This window comes from Octodon degus, unplaced genomic scaffold, assembly GCF_000260255.1.
Source record: "Octodon degus isolate 3935 unplaced genomic scaffold, OctDeg1.0 scaffold00007, whole genome shotgun sequence".
Classification (NCBI taxonomy): domain Eukaryota; kingdom Metazoa; phylum Chordata; class Mammalia; order Rodentia; family Octodontidae; genus Octodon; species Octodon degus.
Genome location: NW_004524583.1, coordinates 32,287,607 through 32,294,698, shown reverse-complemented (window position 1 = coordinate 32,294,698; position 7,092 = coordinate 32,287,607).

Genomic DNA, 7,092 nt, shown 5'->3' with positions numbered 1-7,092 from the left:
GGCCCGCGGGCTCCACGCGCAGCTCGGCCGCCGCCATCTTCGCGTGCGCGCGCGGCGGCTCCTCCTCCTCCCTTCCCGGCGCGTCCGCTGAGCGCCTCGGGCCGCCCGGCTGCGCGGCGGTGATGAGGGCGGTAGCTGAAGAGGGAGTGCGGCGCGAGTGACGAAATCGAGGGCCGGAGAGGCGACCGGAAGGCTGGAGGGCGCGCGACGCGGCGCGGACTTGGTCTCTGGCCAGCCGGGCTCGGCCTCAGGGCGGGAGCCTGCCGCGGAGGGAGCGGGTGGGGCTTCTCCCGAGGCGGAGAGCGGAGCGGAGCCTCCGGGGAAACGTCGGGCTGCTGAGCTCGGCCAGGACGCACAGGTTTAAACAATGCACTTTTGTTTTTTCTTGTGTGAGAAACTGAAATGGTAAGGACCAAGGATGGTGGATATTGGGAAGTAGGACAAACGTGTTCAAATGAAAACAGAGGTTTTGTAAATTAGTAGAAGAGTTGTATCGTTAATATAAACAGTCCACCACTAACCCTTGCTTCTGCACACCCTGAAATAGTAATTTGCATCATCTGTAATCCCGTGGCCAGAATCCCTGAAATTCTTGCTGTTTTCTGAACTCATACAGTTACTTCAGAGGAATCTGCCATGGCAGTGGGTCGTTCTAGAAGATCTCTACATTCAAGGAAATTTGGCGACACAGAAGTTCATTATCCTGGGCATTATCCTGCTGAACACTGTTGGCTCATTTCCCAGAACCTTGAACTCTGTGAGTTGCCCAGTTGAGTGTTTGCCAAGACCTTTGTCCTAGTTTCAGGTGATAGCCAGAAGTTTGGAAGATTAACTCTTTCAAGAAGCCTACTTTCCATTTTGTTTGCTATCCAATAGGCATGAGCAGAGGGCTTGTCCTAGCATCTGTTGTGGAAAGTGAATTAAAGATTGACGTACAAAAGTCTTTTTCTGACATTGTCCTAGATTGGAGTTTGCAAGTCTTTTCTTAGGACATTGGGCAGTTTGATAAACTATGGAGCCCTGAGATTGGGGATAAATCTTGTCCTTTCAAATTTACTTCAGATTTTCCAGCTTTGAATTACAGTTTTTAGGAAAGAGTATTCCATATTTTTCCAGATGAAATAGGACTGGAAGAACCAAGAAGAATTTAGGCTGTAGCCTGGGCTGCAGGTAGATAATAATCCCAAAAAACAGGTGTGTTGAGGCCAGTGAGATAGCTCAGTGATCTAAGTGCCTGCCTCCTAAACTCAGGGACCCAAGTCACTATGATTCTGAGTTGCATAGTGAGAGCCTGTACCAAATACATAATTTTTTTAAAAAAAGTGTATTATAGTGAAAAGCCAATTTATTTGTAAAATGCACTTAGCTTTTTTTTTTTTTTTTAATTTGGCTTATTTACAGAAATGCACCAAGAAAAGTAAATGCTATACAGTAATCTCAGATTTATAAGCTTATCCAGACTAGAAAACAGGGAGACTTTGGATTTCCACTGCAGTACCACGTACCTAGAGATGCCCAGGCCTACTTTGAAGTGACACTTCTTTTTCATTCACTGTAACCCTGGAAACTCTTGAAATTAGTATTCTATGCATATTTTCAAATATGCAAAAGTGTGCAATGGTGTCCCATTATAAAGAGAACAGATTCTTACTGAGCTAATGCAAACAATCATATTGCTATAATAAAAATAAGGTTATTATGAGTACTTTTTCCAGGTTTTGTTTTCCTTTTTTAAGTTGGTTGATTCCTGCTGCTTGTTAGAGTGGTACAATAACAGCAGAGCCTTTCCTCAGTTTTAGTAAGAGGTGTAGTGCTCTGCAGCCATTCCACAGAAAGACAGAACAGAAAGTACTTCCTTATCTCAGTATTTTGAAAAAACAGATGCTAAGTCTTTAAATAGCAAAGGCCATTTCTTTTCTTTCTTTCTTTTTTTTGACAAATTTTTATTGAAGGCAACTTAGAGAAGTGTTGTTAAAAGCTTGTTCTCTTTGATGTGTATTAGTGATGCAGAACTGTGAGATTCATTGTAGATTAGGCCTGTACATGGGTACACTGTGTTCTGGTTACTTTTATCTCCACCTCTCCCTTTCTTTCCCTCACCCTCTCTCACTGGTCCTCTTTCCCCTCTCTATAAGTCTACCTACTAAGGAAACTTGTTCCTCAGAGTAAGTGTTCTTAGCACTTCACAGAAGGGTTTGGCGTTTTGTGGCCTCACTACCATAAAAAGCATTTAGGAGACCTATATGTGCTAGGCATGCACTGAGCTATACTCTATACTCTAAAGATCCAACATTTTAACTAAGAAGCAGAAACACCCTATATTCATGTTATATTTTATCAGTTCTTTCATTTTTGTGTGTTATTTGATTTGCATTAGTAATTGCAAAACCCATCACTTTTATACTAGAGCTCTAGGAATTTTTAGTCTGTTAGTCTTGAAGCTGTCGGAATGTACTTTTGTCTTTTCCATGACCCTCACTTCAAATGTTTTTGGAGGATTTTCAAGGTGTGAATGACAGTAGACTTGGCTAAGGTTGCCATGAGAGTTCTGCAATTGATAGATAATTTCAGTTTTCTTACTGCATAAGCATTTGAAGGCAGTTGACGCCAAATTTTTATACGTCTCAGGGCTGGTGAGATAGCTCAGCAAACTAAGCACCTGCGTAGGCAAGCTCAAGGAGCAGAGATTGATCCTCTGTACCTCGTGCCCTGCAGGCCCTGACCCCCGGACATGCTGAGCAGGGACCAAATCTGGATGTGGTGGTGCATGCCTGTAATTCCAGTGCTGGAGAGGCTGAAAACAGTAGGATCAATATAAGTTACGGCTGCATAGCAAGACCCCTGTACAAGATACACAAATAATAATAAGGAATTTCTGTACATTTCATGTAACTTGTAGAAGATTCATATGAATTACTCCTCAATAGGAACATAACTTAAAGCATATATAGCATCATTTTATTATTTTACAACATTTTCCCTACAATCCATTGTATCAAGTAAGCCTAATGAGTTTATTATCTGTAGAACATGAGAAATACATTCTTTGAGGATCTTCAGGGGCCCAACTGGGAACTCTCAATGTCCAAAGGCTTCCTTGGGAACTTAGGTCCCGAGGAAGCCTACCAAATATCTCAAAGGCCTTGAAACATTCAATTAAAGGATTACACATTACTGGATTTATAATCATTTAACCAGAGTGACTTAAGCAAGTTATAATCCAGATGTAACCAGGGTTATAAATGATTAGAATACATCAAAAGCAAATAGATGCTTTAAGAAAACCTAGTTCTTTTAATGCTCATTTACCCAAGTAACCAAACACCTATGGAGATACTAGAAATCATAAATAAGCTTCACAAAAAATGGACATTTCCTAATGCAGTTACCAAGAGAGAGAGAAATCCCCTCGACCGTCACTGCTTGTACTTACCAGACCTGCTCAGACAACTTTCCACCAGACCTGAATGTATTTGGACACAGGCAGAGTGTGTCCGGGTTATGACTGACACCTTAGAAAGTAAGCAAGAAAACAAGGACATTGAGCAGGGATGCAGGAGTCTTGGGAATGGAGAAGCACTTGAAATTGGCTCCAACAAACAATTCAGATGCACAGAGGCAAGCTAAGAGTAAGGACCAAGCCGGCCTAGCCTTCCAGTAAGTGTGTGTGCTGTCAGCCTCAGTTGGTGAGTTGGAGCTGGGGAGAAGGAAGAGAGCTTTGAGGATAAGGGTGAGAACAGCCGTGAATGGAAAGTCCAATTCCCAAGATTGGTTTAAAAACCCCTCAAATTTCAGGAATACCAAAACTTGTAGAAGTTTTATTTATTTATTTATTTTTAGTTTAGTGTTTTTTATTTCCTTTTTTTTTAATAGAAGTTTTAAAAAGTAGAATATACTAGTTTATAGATTGCTGTTTAGGTCAATAGTATTCATTGCTTTAGTTTTAGAGTGAGACAGCCTGGAATGCAGTCTTAGGCCCATCTGATGATCATGATACAATTAGGAACACATGCACAAAAAATATATATATAAAAGCATACAAAATTTTATTTTGCAAGACGCCAGTATGGTAAGGTGTCTTCCTAAACTTTGATTTTGAAATGATTATACACTTGGGTAAGCATAGTTGCATTTTACATACAAAGAAATAAAAAATAATTAGCATTTGACTTTTCTCTCATTGCTGAGACAAAATACCCAACACCCAAAGTTATGGCATAAAAGATTTATTTAGCTCACTGTTTGTGGGTGCTTGAGTTCATACTCAACTGGCTTCCAGGCAAAGGGGCAACTGGCTCGTGTGACAAAGGGGCAACAGTTCATGGCAGTGGAGGACAGTCAAAGCAACCAGAGAAAAGTTGGGGGGGAGACCAATGCCCCTTTCCTCCCATATATTGTAAACCCACCCAGGGTGGGGCAAGTGTAGCACTCACACCATCTCCCTGTCCTCATACAGGCTCAGGATCTTTACAAAGTGAGGACCCTGGCCCTCTGATGAGTCAGTTAAACTTCTCAAGTTGACACAATGAATCAATCATTACAACATCATGAAGCACAAACAGCAGCCCCAGGACATGTTCTCTACACCCTGTAGACTGCTGAGTTACTTAGTTAAGCTTCTAAACTTCTCAGGTTGACCTGTACCAACCATGATCCACCCCTTGTCAACTTGACAACCACACATTTTTTTAACTTGGTTTCCAGATACAAAGACATGCTTATTCTTAGCATTTCAAAACTTGAACATGATTACATAGGTTTAACAATCTTTAAGAACAAGTATTGGGCTTGGAATTTAGCTCAGTGGTAGAGCCCCTTGTTAGCAAGCTGGCAGCCCTCAGTTTGGTCCTCAGCACCAAAAAATAAATACTAAAAAACAATAAGTATTAAGTCTATCAACATTATATTACATTAGAACCATAATATTTCTCCCCTGTCTGCCCTCCACAAAGATTCATGTGTATCCCTTTATGTGAAAGGCATTTCTTCCCTCTCTAAGAGTTGCCGAAGTCCTAACAGTTTCAGCCTTGCTAAATTCAAGTCCCAAGTTTCCTCTGAGATGTGAGGCAAACTCAACACAAGCCCCTATACCAATGGAAAGTTAGACACTTCCAGCATTCAATGGTACGAGATAAACATTTTCAACCTAGAAGTTACAAATGGGAACACAAAGGATTGAGACCAAAGCAAGTCCAAAATCCAGCAGGGTACACATTACAACCTGTGGTTTTGTGGCCACCATTTGATGTGGCAAATTGTGAGCTCTAACCCTAACCCTGAGCAGCTCCACTGCTATGACTGTTGGTGGTTATATCTTCCATAGCTTCTCTCTCGGGCCCACTTCGCAGCCTCCTTGCAGCTTTCCTTAGGTGATCCATGTTCCTGGCTTCTCCAACCTTCTGGGGTCTCTATTATACCTCTGGCTTCTCCCTCACAGCTTCATACATTGCCTTCTCAGGAGAACACTGCCTGGCATGCCAGGCCTTCTGAAATAGAGGTGAATCCTTTTTATTTATTTACTCCATAGCTCTTGTATTCTGCATACACCACCATGTGAATGATGCCAAGATCTGCTGCCAGGTGGGACAGTAACCAGGCTTCTCTCTCTCTCTCTCTCTCTCTCTCTCTCTCTCTCTCTCTCTCTCTCTCTCAGAACCAGGGATTGAACTCAGGCCCTTGCGCTTGCCAGGGAGTGCTTATTCCACTGAGCCATCTCCCCAGCCCCTCCTCTCTCTTGGCTGTAGGTGTTATGTCATTGGCTCACTGGGCCTTGTGCATCTAATTCTGAGGAACAAACTTTCTATGCTACTGCTATTCAGGAACATGATGCTCTCCAGCTTTCTCCTCAAAGCAAAATCTTTTACTTTTGCAGTTGTGAGACCACAGAGTGGAGATTTGGTGCTTCTTGTGATACCCTCAGGCTATATTTTATATCATTTTGTCCCTTCTCAGCAATCAAGATCTCAGCTCTACTGGAACTTCCTTTCTGGCCAAATTCAACATTTTAAATGTCTTGATGGGCTCTTTTGATTTTCAACTCAACATAAATCTGGCTAAAAGCCCTCAACAATACGTATATTACCTCCTCAACATTAGAATCTAATCTAAGAAACTGAGATTAAGGACAGTGGACTCATAAATTTAGAAGAGATTTCAGCACCATGTGAATGATGCCAAGATCTGCTGCCAGGTGGGATCACATGGCATCCAACAACCAATGCAGTCGTTCTCGGTAGAAACCTCCTGAGCCTGGTCATTACCAGTTTTCTGGTATTGAGTTCTGGCCAGAATCTCCCATACAGCATTCTAGCTGTATTCTCTCAGGCAACAAATTTGAAGCTTTTCAATCTCTTCCCACAAGTCATTCCCAAAAGCTCTTGAACCACATGGTCAGGTATATTCACAGTAACAATTCCACTCCTGGTACCAAATTCTGTCTTGGTTTCTTTTCTCTTGTTGCAGAGACAAAACACCCAATGCCCAAAACCAACGAAGGAAAGGTTTATTTAGCTCACGGTCTGTGGAGCTTTCAGTCCGTAATGGCTCCAAGGCAGGGTGGCACGGCACAGGGGCAGCACTTCAAGACAGCAGGAGGCAGCAGAGCAAAAAGTGGGGGAAGCCACTTTTCCACCCTTCTATTGTAAGCAGGGTGGGTGTATGTAGCACTCACACCATTTCAGTGCCCTCCTCTTGCATGGGATGAGGATGTTTAAAAAGTGAAGACCCTAGCCCCCTGCTGAACTGCTTAAACTTCTCAGATTGATATAGTGTATCAACCATTGCATATGAATAATAATTAGTAGACTTCTTACCAAGAATAGTTTGAAAGCCAGACCTAAATAATATTATCTGTGATAGTTTTAATCAGGCACTTATGTGTAAGTACCCTTCTTTATAACCTCTTGGTTCTATCTTTTAGTAGCATTGAGAAAAGTGATTCCATCTTTATTTTGACAGTGCTCATGTTTAAAAAACTCCCTGTTGTTCAAAATGTATTGCTGATTAATCCGCACCTCTTATTGCCCCTTGTTGTCAGGATGCTGCTCTGGCGGTTGCTCTTATCTGGACCTATGCTGCAGGGGAAGTATGTGA